Genomic DNA, 22,485 nt, shown 5'->3' on the forward strand with positions numbered 1-22,485 from the left:
ACCATGAGAGGATGGTACATATAAAGGCTATCTGTAATATGAATCAAAACAGGAAAAATTGGAAAGCCACTGATCTAGTATCACCAAAATCAAAAGCAATCTATACTCAGAGTCAGGTTGTTTTTCTCAAGGCAGCCAGATCCCAATCAAGGTCAAACAGAGACCCTCAGGGGCCCATGTCCACCACTTGACCTAGTTAATAAATGTGGAGGTAAAGCAAAAGGTGACACTATACTTAAGACTTGAAACACTGCTTGGCTTTTCCTCTGGCTTTGATGAATTGCATAGATATTTTCCTTAATCAAGTTCTAGGGTCTGAAAAAAGCAACTTAGAGCAAACAGAGTCTGAAGACAGGCTAACAGATTAATGGAAAGGTTGAAGAGTTGAGAGAGGATAGCATGAGATAAAGTGAATAAATAACTAAAATGTAACTGCCGGGCTCTCTCTAATAGCCTTCGGGGCTGTACGATGACTCTCAGTTGATTGGGTACTAGGACACTGCAAATACATGGGAATTTAATTACACCTAAAGGAAGGGCTCTAAAAGGCTATGTTCTGAGAATTTTTAATGTTCTTGCGATATCTTTGAAATCATGGCTCTAAAACCACATGTGGTGTTCCCAAATAAATTGGATACACAATGTCTACTCTGTTTTCATCCTGTGTCAGCACAGTAGCCATATCAAAAAGGAAAGCAGGATGAATTTGGCATGATTTACTCTTAATTAGCAGAGTTGATTCACATTAATTGTGCTTTCTTTTCTGAGTATTTGTTAGCCTTTTTAAAAAGCAAATCTGGTCTAGAACATTGCCCTCCATTGCCATTAAGCTCATCTGCTATGGTTTGAAAACTTACCCTTTCCCCCCACATTTTTTTTAAAGGTTTTATTTATTTATTCATGACACACAGAGAGAGAGGCAGAGACACAGGCAGAGGGAGAAGCAGGCTCCATGCAGGGAGCCCGATGCGGAACTTGATCCCGGGATTCCAGGATCAGGCCCTGGGCCAAAGGCACTGAGCCACCCAGGGAACCCCCCCCACACACACATTTTTTTTTTTTTTTTAATCAAGAGTATTCCTTCTGTTTGGGGGGCATCTCTGTAGGACTTCTCATTTCCTCAAAAAATCACTAAGTAGCATTGGAAGGTTATATCTGTAAATTCTGAGAATAATCCAGGATGAAGTTCCTCCACATTAGAATCCTTGAACTTTTCTCTCCCTCAGTCCTAATTTCCTCTTACATGTGTTGAATGAAATATTTTCTGGTAAGGTTTAACTTTCTTTAAGAAGAAAATAAAATAAAATAATAAAAAGAGGGTAAAATTAGTTTAATGATTCTTTCCTGTATGTTTCTCACAGGTAGACCCAAAGCATTGGTTCCGTTAATTGCTTTCTTAACCTTTTGAGAAATAAAACTGTTGATAAAACAAATCAAGGATTAAAGTCATAATGTTTTCTTTAAATACATCCTTCTTCTCCTAGGCCAGAAGCAACTTGAAAGTTGAGATCATACCTTGTAATTTCCGTTCCTGTCTCTGAGTCATGGACTTAGCACAGTGCCCAGTGCAGAAGAGATTCTCAGTAAATGTTGAATTGCTGTACTTTATAGAGTTGAGTGTGAGGGAGAAATATCAAGGGTGATTGTCCTAGTTATTCAGAGTCTGATTCTAATTTCTTTATGACCTTGTCCAGGAGCATAAAGGTTATCCTAGGCTACTAAGGATTTCTGAATCAGAGCACTGAGACAAAGAATGGTCTTTTTTTCCCCAAAGTCATTTATTCATGACATCTTTTTAGTAAGTATGTACTTTCTAAATTATTATTCATATATGAATAAAGAAGGCCCAAAATTGATACACAGAAGGACTCCATAATCCCTAGCATTCTGTGTTATGGGCAGCAGAAATCTTTGTTGGACCTTTTTCATCCTTCCTATAGTAGTCATTGTTTCGTCTAATGGTGCTAACGTTAGACAAATCTGCAAAATGAGGCTAGGCGTTGTTCTCTAAGGATGCTTCCATTTCTACAAGTCTACACATTCATAAGGAAAAAGTTTTCTGCTGCTCCAGAAATGCTAAGACTTTCTGCTAATGGGAAGCTTCCCTGCTAGGGGCTGGCAGTAGGTACATCACTTTGAGTCTGGTACTGGATCTGTGAAACACACAGACAAGTATAATGTCATCTTCACTTGGAAGACCAACAAGTACCTCAAAGACAACACACCCAAAACCAAACTCCTTTCCGTCCCACTAGTCCAATACCCTTCCTGTATTCTCATCTCAATGGCTGGTACCTTTACCACCAAGATACTCAAAAGAGGAAATCCAACAGCTTTTCCTAATGTTTCCCTCTCTCACTACCAGCCCCACTTCCTCCCCAAGGCAGTGAGCCACCAGATGAAGGTCTTTTAATAGCTATAATCTGTCCACTTGGATTACTGTCTCACCTGATAATTGTAAAAGCCTCCTAAATACAATCTTATCTACAGTTACCCTTTATCCTTCAAAACTCAACTGGAGCATCCCTTCTCCCAGGCAGACTTCCTGAACCCAGTTTTATTTTGCTGCTTTTTATGGATCAACCTGTCAGGACACTTACCTTCTGTGTTGTGAGCATGAGCTACCTATGTCTCCCATAGTTTGTTTAGTGTCGGCATTGTGGCTTTTTTAGTCCCAACGTCTGTAAGGATATTTTCAGACTGAATGAATGGCATGTTTCTTGTTTTGAGATTCTTCTTCCTATAGATTCTTGCTTGTAACTGAAATCTTTTCTGTTAGAAAAGCTCCCCTTCCTTTAATGACAAGAGTTTGTGACCTTAGGCAATGCTAGAAATCCAGCCTGGGAGGAAACTCCTGGCATGCAAACCAGGGGCTGCCTATCTACCAAGCACACACCTGAATTCTCAGTGCCAAGTTGCAAGACCGCAAAGAAGAGACTCCAGGCCATAAAGGGGGTCCTCGTCTGACAATATTCACAAGAGTTGCCTTAAAGAGGAGAGGAAGACTCCCCATGCCTTTGTTGTGGGGGAGGGGAGGCAGCAGGGAACAGGAAAGCAAAGATGCAGTATTAACCTATGGGAATGCAAAGAAAAGGGTCTGGGGAAAATCTCTGGACAGGAAAGAGAATGCATGCAACTAGCTTCTATGCTTAGTGGAGGCAATGAAGCCAGTCTCCAACTTGGCTGGGGGCTAGATAAAGAACTGGATGAAGGAAGAAAGATAAAGCTGACCCCCACCCCAATTCACACACAGACACACAGACACACGCTCACCTGGTATCTTGTGGCCATAGGTAAGGAACACAAGACTACTTGTATCTGTAGAGACCTCATCTATGAAAGCAGCAAGCAGAAATGGCCCCTTTTTGAAAAATGTAGAATCAGATAATGGCGGGTGCTGGGAGGCCATAGTTGGCCCCTGACCCCCAGAGGGTTACTGTTCTTGACTACAAATCCCTTTCTAAGAGTCATGCTGCTATTTCTGGCTGCCATCAGATAAGCATCCACTCCCTACCAGCCATGAGATCAGTATCTTCTGGCAAAGTTGATCCCCCTTGGGACAAATCTCTTTGATCAGAAATTTTGTTTGTTTCAGCTCATGGAGACAGATCACAGTGAAGCTTCTGAGAGTCCATGAGAAAATGCTAATAGATTTCCTCTCACTGGGGAGGCCCGTATCAGTGATTTAATCATCTTGTGGCTGCTTAATTAACATTTATTGGCATTATTTCTGCTACTGTTAGCAAAATGTAAATATTTAAATGTTATGTATTTTTCATGGAGCAGGAGGACTATATGCACAGAACTTGAGGCAGAAGTCTGGCCTCATCTTCATCTCAAGTCTCATAAAACACTCTCTTTGGCTTTTGGCAAATGTCTTAATTTCCTAACTTGTCTACCTCAGTTTCTTTACCCATGAAAGAGAAATAATGCAAACAATTCTAGAGTTATAAGGATTAATCATTAACCATCCAGAAAAATTATTTGAAGACAATAATGGGCAATGTAACACTTCCACCTGTGAGCAAACGGACTCCATGGAGGGAGAACACAAACAAGTGGAGTTATATAAGAAAATTCTGCATACTTTGTGTTCATCTCATCGTAGCTGTTCACAGTGCTACACATTAAGTATATTCATTCATAGACCATGATGAGCAACAGAATATTCAAGAGAATGAACTAGCTTACTCTAAAAATAAAGTTGCTCACTGAGAAGCTGTTTATTTCAAACTGTAACTAACACCCAGATGAATCTTCTCAATATATCCATATCCCAACTTTTTTGCTTAAACTTCCAGATTCAAATTATTTACAAGTCAAGAAAACACAATGACAGAAATTAGAATTCCAAGTGTCATGAGCAAGCAGTCCCCAGGGAGAAACATTGTTCATGTTCAGTCTCTGAGAACAGAGTATTTACTTGCTTATTTATCTTTGATAGTTATAGTACAATAACAAAACCAGGAAATTTATATTAGTCAACCATTGCTTTTTTCTCATTTAGGCAACTATTTATTTTATATTTTTATTGTTGATTTTCCTTTTTATTGAAGAATAATTGACACACATTGTCACTTTAGTTTCAGGTGTACAACATAGTCACTTGACAACTTTGTGTGATGCTATGTTCACCACAAGTGTACCTACCATTTGTCACCATGTGATACAATTGATTATATTCCTTATGCTGTACCTTTTATCTATGTGACTTATTCATTTCATAAGTGTATTGTTATTCAACTTTCATTGTTCCTCCCACTACCCCTTATCTAGTTTGCTCATCCTCACTCCCAATCTCCTCCTCTCTGGCAACTACCAGCTTGTTCTCTGTATTGTGAGTCTGTTTCTACTCTTTTTATTTGCGGGGTTTTTTTTTGTTTTGTTTTGTTTTTTTACTCCATATATAAGTGAAATCATGTGTCTGGCTGAATTTCACTTAGTGTAATATCCTCTAGGTCCATCCATGTTGTCACAAATGGCAAAATCTCATTCTTTTTTATGGCTAATAGTCCATTGTGTATGTATGTGTATATATCACATCTTCTTTATCTATTCATCTAATGACAGATACTTTGTTGTTTCAATATCTTGGCTATTATTAATAATGCTGCAGTAAACATAAGAGTGCATATATATTTTTGAATTAGTAGTTTTTGTTTTCTTTAAGTAAACACCCATTAGTGGAAATACTGGACCATATGGTATTTCTATTTTTAATTTTTTGAGGAACTTCCACACTGTTTTTCACAGTGACTGTACCAATTTATATTCCTACCAAGAGTACACAAGGGTCCTTTTTCCTCACATCCTGGCCAACACTTATTATTTCACTGTTATTTTGATACTAAGCATTCTGATACGTGTCAGGTAATGTCTCATTGTGGTTTTGATTTGCATTTCCCTGATGATTAGTGATGTTGAACATCTTTTCATATGTCTGCTTTGGTCTCCTGCATGTCTTCTTTGGAAAAATGTGTATTTGAGTCTTCTGCCCATTTTTTAATCAGATTGTTTGTTTCTTTGGTATTGAGTTGTATAAGTTGTTTGTGTATTTTGGATATTGATCCTCTATCAAATATATTATTTGTGGGATCCCTGGGTGGCGCAGCAGTTTAGCGCCTGCCTTTGGCCCAGGGCGCAATCCTGGAGACCCGGGATCGAATCCCACGTCGGGCTCCCAGTGCATGGAGCTTGCTTCTCCCTCTGCCTATGTCTCTGCCTCTCTCTCTCTCTCTCTGTGACTATCATAAAAATAAAAAAATTAAAAAAAAAAAGATTCTTTAAAAAAAAAAAACAAATATATTATTTGCAAATATCTTCTCACAATCAGTAGGTTACCTTTTCACTTTGCTGACAATTTCCTTTGCTATGCAAAAGATTTTATTTTGGTACAGTGAACCATAGTTTATTCTTGCTTTTGTTTCCCTTGCCTGAGGAGACATATCTAGAAAAAGGTTACTAAGGACATGCCAAAGAGATTACTGCCTATATTTTCTTCTAGGAGTTTTATGGTTTTAGGTCTCAAGTTTAGGTGTTTAATCCATTTTTATTTTATTTTTGTCTATAGTTTGAGGAAGTAGTGCAGTTTCATTCTTTTACATGTAGCTATCCAGTTTTCCCTGTTCCATTTTTTATGTATTTTTTAAGATTTTATTTATTTATTAGAGACAGAGGGAAAGGGAGAGAGACAGAGAGACAGAGAGACAGAGAGAGACAAGCAGAGGGAGAAGCAGGCGCCATGCAGGAAGCCCGATGTGGGACTCAATCCTGAGTCTCCAGGATCAGGCCCTGGGCTGAAGGTCGCACTAAACCACTGAGCCACCCGGGCTGCCCCACCCCTGTACCATTTATTGTGGAGACCTTAGTTTCCTCATTGTATATACTTGCCTCCTTTTGTCATAGATCTATTGACCATGTATGCATGGGTTTATTTCTGGCTTTCTATCTTGTTCCATTGATCTATGTGTCTGTTTCTGTGCTATATGTGTTTTGATTATTATAGCTTCATAATATAGTTTGAAACCTGGAATGTGATATCTCTGCTTTGTTCTTTCTTAATATTGCTTTGTCTATTCAGAGTCTTTTGTGGTTGCATTTGAATTTTAGGAGGATTCCTTCTACTTGTATAAACAGTGCTATTGGTATGGATCAAATTCGATTTGTAAATTGCTTTGGGTAGTATGGATATTATAACAATATGAATTCTTCCAATCTATAAGCATGGTATGCCTTTCTATTAGTAGTGTTATCTTTAATTTCTTTCATTAATGTTTTACAGTTTTCGGAGTACAGCTCTTTCACCAAATTGATTAAGTTTATTCCTATTTTGTTCTTTTTGGTATAATTATAAATGAGATTGTTTTCTTAATTTCCTTTTCTACTATTTAATTATTAGTGTATAGAAATACAACAGATTTCTGTATATTAATTTTACATCCTTCAACTTTACTGAATTCCATGATTAGTTCTACTAGATTTTTGGTGGAGTATTTAGGGTTTTCTTTATATAGCATCATACCTACAAATACTGACAGTTTTACTTCTTCCTTGCCAATTTGGATGCTTTTTATTTCTTTTTCTTGTCTTATTGCTTAACTAAGATTTCTAATACCATGATGAAGGAAAGTGACTGAAGTAGACATTTATGTATTGTTCCTGATCTTTGAGGAAAAAACTCTCAGTTTTTTACCTTTGAGTATGATATTAGCTGTGGGGTTATATAACATAGGGACATTAATATGTTGAGGTATGTTTCCTCGAAACCCACTTTGTTGAGTGTTTTTATCATGAGTAGATGTTGAATTTTGTCAGGTAGTTTTTCTGCATCTTTTGAGAAGATCAAATGATTATTCTTCATTTTGCTTATGTGGTATATCACATTGATTTGTGGATATTGAACCATCCTTATACCCCTGGAATAAATCCCACTTGATAAGGTAAATGATCCTTTTAATATGTTATTGAATGCAGTTTTCTTTTACTTTGTTGAGGATTTTTGGTCCTATGTTCATCAGGGATATTGACCTGTGGTTTCCTTTTTTTTGTTTGTTTGTTTGTAATATTTTTGTCTGGTTTTGGCATCAGGATAATGCTGATCTCATAGGATGTATTTGGAACCTTTCCTTCCTCTTCTATTTTTTTAGTAGTTTGAGGAAAATAGATATGAACTCTTCTATAAATGTTTGGGAGACTTTCCCTGTGAATTCATTTGGTCCTGGACTTCTGTTTATTGGGAATTTTATTACTATTTCAATTTTATTTCTAGTAATTGGTCATTCAGATGTTCTACTTCTTCCTGATTAAGTTTTGGAAGACTGCATGTTTCTAGGTATCTATTTCTTCTAGGCTGTTCAATTTGTTGGCATATAATTTTTCATAATGGTCTCATATAAACCTTTGTATTTATGTGGAGGTGATTATGTCTCCTCATTCACTCCGACTTTACTCATTTTAGTCTTCTCTCCTTTTGATGAATCTAGCTAAAGATTTATCAATTTTATTCATCTTTTCAAAGAACCAGTTTTTGGTTTCATTGATCTTTTGCATTGTATTTCTAGTCTCTGTTTCATTTATTTCCACTCTGATCTTTATTATTATATTATTTCCTTCTATCTATGAACTTTGAGCTTTGTTCTCTTTTTCTAATTCCTTAGGCATAAGATTAGATTTTTATATTTGATATTTTTCTTGTTTCTTGTGATAGACCTGTATTGCTATAAATTTCTCTCTTTTGTTATAGCTCAAAGATTTTGGACCATTGTATTCTCATTTTTATTTGTCTCTGTATTTTAAAAAATTTCCTCTTTGATTTCTTAGTTGACTCATTGGTGGTTTAGTAGCATTTGATTAGCCTCCATATATTTGTGTTTCTTCCTGCTTTTGTCTTGTAATTAATCTCTTTTTTTATACCATTTGTGGTTAGAAAGTATGCTTGATAGGATTTCAGTCTTTTTAAATTTACTGAGACTTGTTTTATCTCCTAATATGTGATCTATCCTGGAGAATATTCCATGTGAACTTGGAAAGGATATTGGTTTTGGATGGAATACTATATATAATGTGGACAATCCCTTCTGGCCTGCAAAGTTTCTGCTGAAAAGTTGGCTAATCGCCTTATGGGGTTTCCATTGTATGTACCTATTCTCTTGCTCTTGTTGCTTTTAACATGCTTTTTATCTTTGACATTTTAATTATAATGTGTCATGGTGTGGATCTCCTTAGGTTCATCTTGTTTGGAGCTCCCTTTGACTGAACCTGGATATCTGTTATTTTTTCCAGATTAGGGAAGTTTTAAGCTATTATTTTTCAAGTAAGGTTTTTGCTCCTTTCTCTATTTCCTCTTCTGAAATTCCTATAATGTGAATGTTTGTTTGCTTGATATTTTCCAAGAAATCTCTTAGCCTATCCTTTCTTTTAATTAATTTTATTCTTTTTGCTATTCAGCTGGGCACTTTCCATTACTGTTTTCTACATCACTGATCCATTTTTCTGCATCCTGTAATCTATGTTGGTTCCCTCCAGTGTATTTTTCATTTCAGCTGTTATATTCCTCAGCTTTAATTGCTTATTTTTAAAATATATTTTATATTCTATATCTTTGAAGTTCTCATTGAGTTCCTCTACTCTTCTCTCCAGTCTAGTCTAGTGAGCATCTTTTTGACCATACTTTGAACTCTTTATCAGGTAGATTACTCTCCCATTTAGTTCTTTTTCTGAAGTTTTGTTTTATTCTTTCATTTTCACGATATTTCTGTCTCATTTTACTTGACTTCCTGTTTTTTTTTATATAAGGACAAACAGCTACTTCTCCTAAATTTGAAGGAATGGTTTTATGTATGATCATCCCCATGTAGACTGTGTGTGCCTGGTGACTTTGGCTAGCATGGGCTGAGAGTCTCAAGGCATGCATTGCTGGGCCAGAGCTGAATTGGCTGTGGGCCAGGGTGATCTTGGGGCTCTTAGCACAGAAAGCACCTGGTAGGATAGCTGAATGTAAACTGGGTGCAACTCTGTGAGTCCTGGGCTCTCCAGAAAGAGGGCACCTTGGCAAGACAGCTGAAATCGAAGTGGGTACAAGCCAGAGTATTATAGGCACTTTGCACAGTGGGCATGTAGATAGGGCTACTGGAACCTAGGCAGGTTCAGGCCAGGGTGTCAGGAGTGCTCTGCATCAGGGGTCACTGATAAGTCATTTGGAGCCAAAGAAGTATGAGCTGGGAGTGTGCTGTGGTGCTTTGCACCTGTATCATTTTGGTGAGATGACTGGAGCTATAGTGAGCACTGACATGGGGTGTCCTAGTACATACCACGGTGGGGTTATTCTGCTGGGACAGCTGGGCTGGTATGGGCTGGGACCTAGGGCTCATTGAGGTGGTAGCCCAACCAACTAGGGTACCCACACTCTTCTCCTATCCATGCTATAAAGGTGGAGGAGGGTATGTAAACCATGGCACTTGCCAGCCACCCCCACTTCCAACCTGGAGAGAGTTTCTGTGGCTTCTCTGTCATTTGGCAGGATTCGAGGGAAGATTTCTTTATATTCTGGTTGCCCTTTTAAACCACAGCTTTTTTTTCTGTGCCTCAGGGCGAATAAATCTATTCATAGTCCCTCAGTAACATCCCTCCCCACTGCAGTTCACAGCATGGGGGGTGGGGGTGGCAGGGGTGTCTCCTTGTCACTATGTCTCTATATCTCTTGCCATTCTTTATGTGGTCTCTGTCTAATTGTTGTGCAAAAACAGTTCAGTCAGTTCTTCAGGAGGAATTGCTTTATAAATGTGTGTAGATTTGGTGTGTCCATGGAAGAGGTGAGTTCAGTATCTTCCTATGTCACCATCTTGGACCTGTCCCTCCCCAATGCTTTTAAATATCTTGACATGACCTCATAGATATTTGTCCTTTTTTGGAGGATTTCAGCCCATACACCAGGCTTATAAAATGCAGTAGTTTACATGAGGAAGGGCTCATTACCAAAGGCTATAGAAAGATGAAAGGCAGTGGATAGTGAAGTCTTGCACTTCCTCCACTGTCTTTAATAGTGAAAAACTACCTTTATTCTAAGTCCACTTGTATCCCCACTTCCAGGTTAAATAAAGCAACTTCCTATGCCTGCCTTTCTAAACTTAGCCAAAAAACAAAAAGGGGGAAAAAAAGTACTAGTTTTAATAGGAGGTTGTAGGATGTAGGAAGATTACAAAATTAGGGTTATATTTCTGTCTTCACCATTGAACAACGGTGGTGCAATATCTGTTTCCAAACCTGTGAAACAGGGACAGTATAGAGGCTTATAGTAGAATAAAAAATATGCAGGTTTCAGATCAGAACTTCTGGGTTTAATTCCTGGCTAAACTACATATAGCTAACATAACTGACATGAGTTACTTCTCTCTCAGTTTTCTAGTCAGTAAGTAGGAATGTAATAATCATGGGGAAAGTTGTGAGGGCAAAATGATAACACATATAAATCACTTAGAACTGATGGAGGCCTATAGTTGGCGGTCCTTCAAAAGTTCGCCATTACCATCATCATTATCATCATTTTCCAGACTATCCCTGAGAGTTTTATGTAAAGCACAAATGCATATAGAAATTCATTGCAAACTACAAAGAACTATGTGAGGATATGTTATAATTATTTTTCATAAAAAGTGAAGATCTGAGAGTCTGAGATATCCCAGATTGTGTAAAAGCCATGAGTGGCTCTTAGAGAGAGGTAGCACACTCCTACATGGCTTGGGAAAGTCTTCTTTTTTTCAAAAGAAGCTAGGTATGAGGAAAGGCCATCTGCTTATTTCAGCTCTAATATTGTGCAGTAGGAAAATTCTTTTGCCAATCTGTGTCGGTCTCCTCTTCTTTCCAGAGTGCCATGGATTCAACTGCCTACTGTACAACTATACAGACAAGGAGGCTACTTGTTCCCAAATAGAGAGGAATGTTTACCTGCAGGAAGTTTAAAAGGGGGAAGAGGAGAGTGGAACATGGTGAAATGTGAAATACAAACATGGGTCTGCAAGATCAGAGCTGCTTTTCCAGCAGTAGACCTGGGGGAAGTGTGGTACACTCAGAAAAAAAAGATCAACAGTTGAGGCAGGAAGTAGAATCTAGCATAGAAAGGGAAGGAGAAAGAAATAGCAGGTTGCCTATTTATTGTTAGAAATTTCACCTGCCGGGATCCCTGGGTGGCGCAGTGGTTTAGCGCCTGCCTTTGGCCCAGGGCGCGATCCTGGGGACCCGGGCTCGAATCCCAGGTCGGGCTCCCGGTGCATGGAGCCTGCTTCTCCCTCTGCCTATGTCTCTGCCCCCACCCCCACCCCCCTCTCTCTCTGTGAGTATCATAAATAAATAAATAAATAAAATTAAAAAAAAAAAAAGAAATTTCACCTGCCAACTCCAGTGAGAAAGAAAGAAATGCAACTGTAGTTTTCTCTTACTGAACTATTTCTAGATTGGTAGAGATACCCTCAAGAGGTTCGTGTTTCAGTCTTTGTAGCTTTGTCACATACACCCTGCAGGAACTTCTCAAATGCTTCCTTATTAATGAAGCCTTTCCTAATCACACTATATAAAATATCAGCCTCAGCCCTATTCCAATCTCCTTCTACCCTGTTCTGCTTTAATTTTTCTAGAGTGCACTAGTATTACTTGGTATATCTCTGTATAATTTGTTTATTATTTATCTTCCCCCACTAGAATGGAAGCCCCATGAGGACTTTGTTGAGAATCAAGAACACCTGTGGTAATCTAACTTAGATAACTATAGACCATCTATGCATAACTTAGTTGTTTGTTACCAAGACAAGGCTATAAGCCAATGAATAATTTTATGATTTACTTCAGAAAATTCCCTCAGAACAATTTATCAAACACAATGACCTCTCATGCGGACAAACAATTTGCTCATTAATGATGGTTTACTTAGCAAGACTTGCTTTAAGACTGGACTTCCCTGTGATGGCCAATCCTGAAAGTTTATATCACAATCTCTGTTAAATTCCATGCCATTCACCACTTTGAAAGACCTACCTAAAACTAGTTGACTCAGACCGCAAAGTGTTATATCATTTTAGTTTTGGCTTTTCCTTTCTGAGACAAAGTAGTATTCTCTCTTACTGGAGCCAGTTCTAATAAATTTACCTCTGCTTTATTAACAGATTGTCTGGTGATATTTTGGGGGGAAATCAATTTTGTTTTGTTTAATTCTGTGTTTATAGGAAGATAGTAGGAGCTCTGTAAGAATTTGTTGAATGAGTGAACAAACAAAGGAATGAATAAAGGTCTCCACCCTCTAGTCCCTGCAATTTATAGAAGGGAGTTTTATGCAGTAGCACCTGGGCTATGGTACAACTTCTTAGTCCAGACTGGCATCTGTTATGACATTAGTCATCCCTTTGAGTCCTTAGCCATTGGATCCCGAAGGCTCATTCTTTTGTTCTTGTCTATGCTGGCTCCTTAAAACCCTAATGGAATTCCTGGTTATTTCTATACAGTCATCATTCTGCACTTACATGCTACACACAAGCTGCAAAATATTCACTAGGATTATCTTGGCCTTTTCTCTATCGTTTTACCACTTTGAGTGAGTGGTAAATCTTTTGACTCTTATGTACCATGCTGGCTGACTTAAGCCCCTTTACCTAAGTGTGCTAACCAGTTATTCTATTCCCATGAACTACTTTACACACTATTTGGGAAACGAAATTGACAATGCCCTAGGCCAAGGGTTGGCAAAAGTTTTCTGTGAAGGGCTAAGCAGTAATTATTTTAGGTTCTGCAAGCTATATGTAAACTATAAGATCTCCGTTGCAACTATTCAACTCTGCCATTTTAACATAAAAGCAAAAATAGATAATATATAAATGAGCATATACTTATAAAAACAAGCAGCTGGCTTATAGGACAGTCAGTCTGAGGAGTCTGCCTTTTGCTTTGCTAGGGAGTAAAATACAGACCTTCTCTAGAGATTTGATGTCCTGTCCCTAAATCTCAATCCACTTTTAGGGGCAGAATATATAACTCCTACTGAGCCCTTCCAACACTCTAAACTCTATTTTTCCTTTAAACATTTATTTGTCCCAAGTCTTGGGGACAAGAAAAAGCTGGCTTAGGGGCACGTAGGTGGCTCAGTCAGTTAAATATCTGCCTTCAGCTCAGGTCATGATCCCAGGGCCCTTAGATTGAGCCCTGTATCAGGCTCACTGCTCCACGGAGAGTCTGCTTCTCCCTCTCCCTCTGGCTGCCATTCCCCCTGCTTGTGCACTTTCCCTGTCAAATACATAAATAAAATCTTTAAAAAAGAAAAAACTGGCTTTGATTACTGACTGTTTCTTCCAAATCCATTATTTTATCTTTGTGCCTCAGCTTTAAGAAATGTCAAGTTTTTGACTCTCTTATCTATCTATTCTTCCTGAGGAAAAGAGGTGATATTTCTCCAACTGGAAGAGTGTAAAAACATAATAATGGGATATCCTAGGAGGAAATATCAGCTAATGTTTCAAAATATCATGGGCATTTTATCATAACATGATGCATGGGGAGAAGAGTAGAAGGAAACGGAAAGAGAACTGAGGCAGTCCATGAATGGGATAGCTGGGGGGATGCGATGCAACAGCACTGGATGTCCCCTAGGGACTCTGCTTCCCATGGGATGAAAGTGAGCCACGATGTGGCAGGCCTTTCTCTCACTACCTCAGCCTGGTTGGGGCCAACAAAAAGGTTTCCTGCCATTCAAACTAAAGAAAGCATTTAGGTGTGAGCTTTAGACCAGAAGAGAAATTTGACTCTTTATGGGGGATGGAATCAGAGAAAGGAGGCAGGTAAGAGCTCAAAAATGATCTCATCCAAACTCTCAACTCATTTTCTAGTGATTGGCAACTGGATTGTGACAAATTAACAGTTCAACAAAATCAGCAGAGGGTGGTTTAGCCTTAAGAAAAAAAAGGATTATGAATTGAACTGTAGCAAATGCAGTCTTTCCATGGTTCTCAAATAGGTATGGTCAAAGATATAATGTACATGTGGCTGAAGATACCACATGAGCTTTATGTTACATATCACAGAGAGTGGTTTTGGAAATGGTCATAGTAGTTTCTCCTCTAAAAATGACTGAGTTCCCTGTTTGGGGGTAAAGAGCCTGCCTTGCGTTTCTGTAGTGTCTGATGATTTCCAGGGTGCTTTCTTCATCTATGCCCATTGCATAAAAGTATTTCATAATAGGAGAGAGACACACAAATGGGTCGTGATCTGAGATTTAAAAAAAAAGAAAAATATTAAAGTGGGTAATATTTTCCCAAATGAAATGACAAAACCTACTTTGAAAGTGGGGGACACTGAGAAGAGAGATGTGTAAAAGGGAACTTTCAAAAGACATGATAAAGGAGATGGATTTCAGAAGGATGATGAGATCAAAAGCAACTTTGATCATAACAGAGTATAGATCATTCATCTCCTTGTTTAAGTTTGTTCTTACTCATATTATCTTTTTGGTGCAATTGTAAATGGGTTTGTTTTCTTAATTTCTCTTTCTGCTACTTTGTTATTAATGTATAGAATGCAACAGATTTTTGCGTGTTAATTTTGTAGCCTCCAACTTTGCTGAATTCCTTTATCATTTATACCAGTTTTTTTGATAGTTTTTAGGGTTTTCTATATACAGTATCAGGTCATATGCAAACAGTGACGGTCTTACTTTTTCCTTACCAATTTGGTTGCCTTTTTTTTTCTTGTCTGATTGCTAGAGCTAGGATTTCCCATACTATATTGAATAAAAGTCTCAAGAGTGGAAATCCTGTCTTGCTCCTGATCTTAGAGGTAAAGCTCTTAGTTGTTCACCATTTAACATGATGTTAGCTGTAGGTTTTCCATATATGGTCTTATTTGAGGTATGTTCCTTTTGAATCCACTTTGTTGAGAACCATTATCATAAATGGATGATGTTATATTTTGTCTACTAATTAGTTCACAATTATTGAAGAATCCAAACATCCTTGGAGTAAATCCCACTCAACTGTGGTGAATGATTTTTTAAAATTTTAATTTCAGTATAGTTAACATAGTGTTACATTAGTTTCAGGTATGCAATATAGTGATTCAACAATTCTATACATTATTTAGTGATCATCCACAGATGTTGTATTTTATCAAATGATTTTTCTGCACCTATACAATTATCATATGATTTTTATTATTTCTCTTTTTGATGTAATGTATCATGTTGACTGATCTGAGAATATTGAAATATCCTTGCATCATGGGAATAAATTTCACTTGATCATGGTGAATTATTTCTTAAATGTATTGTTGGATTCAGTTCATTTGTATTTTCTTGAGAATTTTTGCATTTATGTTCATCAGGGATATTGGACTATAGTTCTCTTTTTTTGTAGTGTCTTCATCTAGGCTTTTTTAAAGATTTTATTTATTTATTTTAGAAAGAGAGAGAAAGCAAGCAAGCAGGGGAGAGGCAAAGGGGGTAGTAGAGGGAGAGAATCTCAAGCAGACTCCACACTGAGTGTACAACCCAACTCAGGGCTTGGTCCCATGACCCTGAGATCATAACCTGAGTCAAAAACCAAGAGTCAGACATTTAACCAACTGAGCCACCCAAGCCCCCTGGCATATACATTTTTATAATATTCTCATACTCCTTTGTATTTCTGTGGTGTCGATTGTTATTTCTTCTTTTTCATTTCTGATTTTATTTGAATCCTCTCTCTGTCTCGATTCATCTGGCTAAAAGTTTATACAGTTTGTTCATCTTTTGAAAGAACCAGCTCCTGGTTTCATTAATCTGTTCTATGGTATTTTTTTTAGTTTCGGTTTCTTTTATTTTTTCACTAATCTTCTGATCTTTATTATCTCTCTCCTTCCACTGGTTTGGGGTTTGGTTTGTTCTGCCCCTGCCTCTTTTTTTTAACCTCCTTCAGGCTTTAATTGTAGGGTGGTTAGGTTGTTTGAGATTTTTCCTGCTTCTTGACATAGGCCTGTATCACTGTAACTTCCCTTTTAGAACAGTGTTTCCTGCCTCCTGAATATTTTGGACCTTGTGCTTCATTTTTGTCTCCAAGCATGTTATTTTACTTCCATATATTTGTTCTTGTGGTTTGAATTTGTAGACACTTTTTTGTGGCCTCGAATGTGATCTATTCTGAGGAATGTTCCATGTGCACTTGAAATGAATGTGTAGTCTGCTTTTTTTGGATGGAGGTTCTGAATGTATCTTTTAGATTCAACTGGTCCAATGTGTCATTCAAAGCCACCGTTTCCTTGTTGATTTTTTGTTTGGATGATCTATCCATTGATGTAAGTGGTATGCTAAAGTCCCCTACCTTTGTTGTATTACTATTGATAACTTCTTTTATTGATTACTTTTCTTACATTTGTTATTAACTGCTTTGTATACTTAGGTGTTCCCTTGTTGGGTATATATTTATGCAAAGTATCCTTCTTTGTCTCTTGTTACTGGCTTTGTTATAAAGTTTATTTTGTCCAATATAAGAATTGCTACCCTGGCTTTCTTTTCACTTCCATTTGCATGAAAAATGCTTTTCCATCCCTTCACTTTCAATCTGCATGTGTCCTTAGGTCTGCAGGGAGTCTCTTGTAAGTAGCTTATAGGTGGGTTTGCTTTTTTATCTATTCTGTCACTGTATGTCTTTCAATTGGAGCAGTTATTTCAAAGTATTTATTGATAGGTATGTATTTATTGCCATTTTGTTACTTGTTTTTCACTTGCTTTTGTAGTTCTCTATTTTTTTCTTCTCTTGCTCTCTTTTCTCATGGTTTGCTGGCTTGCTTTAGAGGTATACTTGGATTTCTTTCTCTTTATTTTTTGCATTTTGTTACTAGTTTTTTATTTGTGGTTACCACTAGGTTTATATACATCATCTAATACATAGAGAAGTCTATAAGAAGTTGATTGTCGTTTTAATTTGAACCCATTCTTTACTCCCCTCCCCTCATGTTTTAGGTGTAAGGTATCAGATTTTACATCATTTTATTTTGTGAATCTCTTAACTAATGTTTCTAGATATACATAATTTTACTGCTTCTATGTTTCCTACTTTTCTCCCTACTTCTTTCATTTCCACTCAAAAAGTTCCCTTTAGGAGCACTTGAGTGGCTGAGTCGGTTAAGTGTCTGACTCTTGATCTTGGCTCAGAGCTTGATCTCAGGGTCATCAGTTCAATCCACACACTGGGCTCCACACTGGGCATAGAACCTACTTTAAAAAGTCCCTGTTAACATTTCTTGTAAGGCTGGTTTAGTGGTCATTAATTCCTTTAGCTTTTTTTTGCCTGGGAAACTCTTTATCTCTCCTATTCTCCACAATAATCTTGCTTGATAGAGTATGCTTGGTCACAGGTTTTTTCTTTTAGCACTTTCCAAATATCATACCATCCTCCTTTGGGCTACAATGTTTCTGCTGAAAAATCAGCTGATACCCTTATAGTACTGCCCTTGTAGCTGCTTCCTTTTTTGCTGTTTTTAAAATTTTCCCTTTATCACTACTCTTTGCCCTTTTAATTACTATGTATCTTGAGTTGATTTTCTTGGGGAGCGCTGTGTCTCCTGGATCTGGATTTCTGTTTCCTTTCCCAGATTCAGGAAGTTTTCAGCTATTATTTCTTTAAATACATTTTCTACCCCTTTTCTCTGTCTTCTTCTTCAAGGATTCCCTATAATGCGAATGTCATTACACTTGATGGTGCTGAGTTCACCCTAAGTCTATTTTCACTCTTCTTCCTTATTTTTCCCCTCTCCTGGTCAGCTTGATTGTTTTCCATTATTCTGTTCTCCAGATTGTTGATCCTTCTGCTTCCTCTAGTCTCCCATTTATTCCCTCTCATGTAGTTTTAATTTAGTTATTGAGCTCTTAATCCCTGGTTGGTTATTTTTTATGTTTTCTCTTTGTTGAGGGACTCACAGATGTCCTACACTCTTGTCTCAAGTCCAGTGAGTATCTTTATAACCATTACTTTAAATATTCTATCAGTCATATTACTTACTTCTGTTTTGTTTAGCTCTCTTGCCATAATTTTGTCCTAATCTTTTCTTTGGGACATGTTCCTCTGTCTCCTCATTTTGCATAACTTTCTTTTTCTATGCATTTCATGGTATTTCAGGGATGTCTTTTCTGTGTATTGTGTTCACCGTACTATTGTAGTTGAGCTGTGTTTGCTTTTAGTCCAGTCATCTGCAATGGCTCTCTTTGCTTATTGTGGGCAGGATTTTGCCTGTGTGGTCAGGGGGCCAATCTGAGGCCACATTGGGTGTGAGTTAAGTCAGACCAAATGTTTGTCAGAGATGGCGTAACACTGAACTAATTTCCCTGTGTTGTCTCCTGAGTAGCTTTCATTGGCAGACAAGACTTGCAGTCAGACCAGATGTCTGCTCCCAGCCCACTGCTGGGACCATGGTTGGACTGGTATGCATTATTATCTACCCCTCCACCCAGAAGTGGTATAGGCCCTCTCAGGGCTGCTTGCACACTGACAGACTTGTGGCTCCACTTGGGTTCTGGCCAGGGCATATTGGAGAGGGAGGTCTGCAAAAGAATGTTGAGATAGGACATGTGTGTTAGCAAGGTTTTGCAGATCTGGTGTGGGAAGAGACCTGGAGCTGCTTTAGAAAACTGCAGCAAGGCTAGAGAGAGTGGATCCACAGAAGAGTGTGAGGGTGAGGGTACATGTTAGCAAAGTTTGCAAGGGTGTGCTGTGGGAGGACACCTGGAGCTAAGGCCTGACTGGATGGGGCATGTCCACAAGAGGATGTGAGGGCAGGGTACACTGTTAGCAAGTTAGGTGAAGAGTTTGGCACTGGGCTGGTTTTTGCAGTGTCAGTGTGTGTAGACTGGGAAGCAAGGGAGGGAAGTGGTGCCTGCTGGCTCCATTCTTGCTGAAGAAATCTCCAAAGGACTTCTACCCATCTAGCACATGCTCTGAGATTAGTAAATAAATCTCCTTCTGCCATACCCCAGGCATTTTTCAAACTGCTGTTTCTATTCTGTATCTCTGTGGCACCATTTATTGTGGTGTTTCTTTAAGGATAGGGACTCAGTTTCCTCTCACTCTCCAGCTCTCCCAGAGCTGAGAACTGCTGATTTTAAAAGTTCCAGGTGTTAAGCCCCACTGATTGTAAGAACTCCTCTGATTAGGCCCCTCTGGTTTTCAAACCCACATGTTATTGGGTATTTGTCTTCCCCATGTGAGTTCCCCATGCCTGGGTGCTTAGTTTAAGTTCTGTTTCTCTCCTTTCTCTGTACCTGTGGCATCCTTTCCTCCTGTGGACAGTCCCATGGGTCTATTTAGTTCCCAACCTCATCTCTGTTCTTTCCATCCTCTTGGATATGGCCTCTTTCCTATATTTAAGTGGTGAGTCTGTTCTGCCAATCTTTGGGTCATTTTCTGGGTTATTTACACTGATATGGATGTTATCTAGGTGTATTCAAAGGATGAGGTAAGTCTAGGACCCTCCTAGTCTGCTCTCTTCCCTGGAAGTCCTCAGTGAATTATTTTTTAAATGTATTGGTTTGCTAATATTTTGCTGAAGATTTTTATATCCATGTTCATTAGAGATATTGACCTGTAGTTTTCCTTTATTATGATGTATTCTTGTGGTTTTGGTGTTAGAGTAATGCTCATAGAAGGTATTTGGAAGTTTTCCTTCCATTCTATTTTTTGCAATAATTTTCAGAGAATAGGTATTAACTCTAAATATTTGTTAGGATGTACCTGTGAAGCCATCTAGTCCTGGACTTTTGTTTGTTGGAAGCTTCTTTTTTTAACTTCTAAAAAATTTTTTTAAGAAGATTTTACTTATTTGAGAGAGAAAGTGAGCAGGAGGAAGAGGAGCAGAGGGAGAGGGGCAAGCATATTTTGTGCTGAGCACAGAGTTCAATACAGGGCTCAATCCCAGGACCCTGAGATCATGACCTGAATTGAAATCAAGAGTCAGACTCTTAACCAACTGAGCCACGCAGATGCTGCTGAAAGGTTTGTTTGTTTTTTTAAAAATTTTGATTCAGTTTCATTATTAGTAATAGGTCTGTTCCAAAATTCTGTTTATTCCTGATTCAGTTTTGGGAGATTTTATATTTCTAGGAATTTATCTACTTCTCTGCTGTCCAGTTTGTTGGCATATGATTTTTCAAAATATTCTCTTAAAATCCTTTATATTTCTGTGGTGTCAGTTATTATTCTCCTTTGTCATTTTTGATTTTAGTTGAGTCCTTATTTTCTTGATGAGTCTGACTAAAGGCTTATAAATTTTGTTTATCTTTTAAAATAAGTAGCTCATGTTTTCATTGATCTTTTCTATTGTGTTTTAGTCCCATTTTATTTATTTATGATCTAATTTTTGTTATTTATTTTCTTCTAGCTTTGGGCATTGTTTGTTTCTTGTTTCTTTTGTTTTGTTTTGTTTTTAGCACTTATATGTTTTAGGTTAGGTTGTTTATTTAAGATTTTTCTTGTTTTTTGAGATAAGACTATTTCCAGAAACGTCCCTCTTACAACTGCTTTTGCTGCATCCTAAAGATTTGGACCATTGTGTTTTTATTTTCATTTGTCTCCATGTGTTGTTGTTGTTGTTGTTTTCTTCCTCTTGATTTCTTGATTGACCCCTTGGTAGTCTAGTAGCATGCTGTTTAATCTACATGTGCTTGTGTTCTTTCCAGCTTTTTCCTTGTAATTAATTTCTAACTTTACACTATTGCAGTGAGAAAAAAAAGCTTAAGATAATTTCAGTCTTCTTAAATGTATTAACACTTGTTTTGTGTCCAGCATGTGATCTATCCAGGAGAATATTCCATATGCACTTGAACATGTATTCTGCTTTTTTTGGATGGAATGTTCTGTATATATCTATTAGATGGATCTGGTCTAGTATGTCATTCAAAGCCACTGTTTCTTTTTTGATTTTCTGTCTGGATGATGTAGCCACTGATTTAAATGGGGTGTTAAAGTCCCCTACTATTATTACATTATTGTCCATTTTCTTCTTTATGACTGATAATATATATTTTATATATTCAGATGGTCTTATGTTGGGGGTATAGGTATTTACAATTGTTATAACCTCTTACTGGGTTGATCCCCTTATCATTGTGTAATGCCCTTCCTTGTTTATCATCATAATCTTTATTTTAAAGCCTATTTTGTCCAATAAAAATATTGCTACCCTGACTTTTTCTTGCCTGCTTGCTTGCTTCCATTTGCATGGTGTATGTTTTTCCATCCCTTCGCTTTAAGTCTATATGTACCTTTAGGTCTAAAGTCTCTTGCAAGTGGCATATAGATGAGTCTTGCTTTTTTATCCATTCAATCACCATATTCTTTTAATTGGAGCATTTAGTTCATTTGCATTTAAAGTAAATATTGATAGGTATGTACTTATTGCCACTTTGCTAGTTGTTTTCTGCTTGTTTTTGTAGTACTTCTCTATTCTCTCATTTTCTTGTCATTTGATGGCTGTTTTTAGTGTTGTTGCTTATATTCTTTTCTCTTTAGTTTTTGTATAACTATTAAAGGTTTTTGATATAGGGCTACCATGGGGTTAATATATAACATGTGTATAGCAGTCTATATTAAGTTGATGGTCAGTTACATTCAAAGACATTCTAAAGGCAGTAAATTTTTACTCCCTCTTACACATTTTATGCATATGATATCATATTTTATACCTTTTTATTTTGTGTGTTCTTTGACTAATATTTATAAGTTATATTCTTTGGGGTTTTAACTCCCCATACTGGCTTTCCAAGTGATTAATCTACTACTTTTACTATATATCTTCTATTAACTGATTTTTTTCATAATTTTCTTACTTCTACCTATGGTCTTCTCTTTTCATTTAAATAATTCCCTTTATTTTTCCTGCAGGATGGTTTAGTGGTAATGAAATCCTTTAACTTTTGTTTGAGAAATTTTCTCTCTCCTTCTATTCTCAATGGCAGTCTTTCTGGGAAGAAAGACTGTGCTTTGGTTT

This window comes from Canis lupus, chromosome 6 (assembly GCF_003254725.2).
Source record: "Canis lupus dingo isolate Sandy chromosome 6, ASM325472v2, whole genome shotgun sequence".
NCBI lineage: Eukaryota > Metazoa > Chordata > Mammalia > Carnivora > Canidae > Canis > Canis lupus.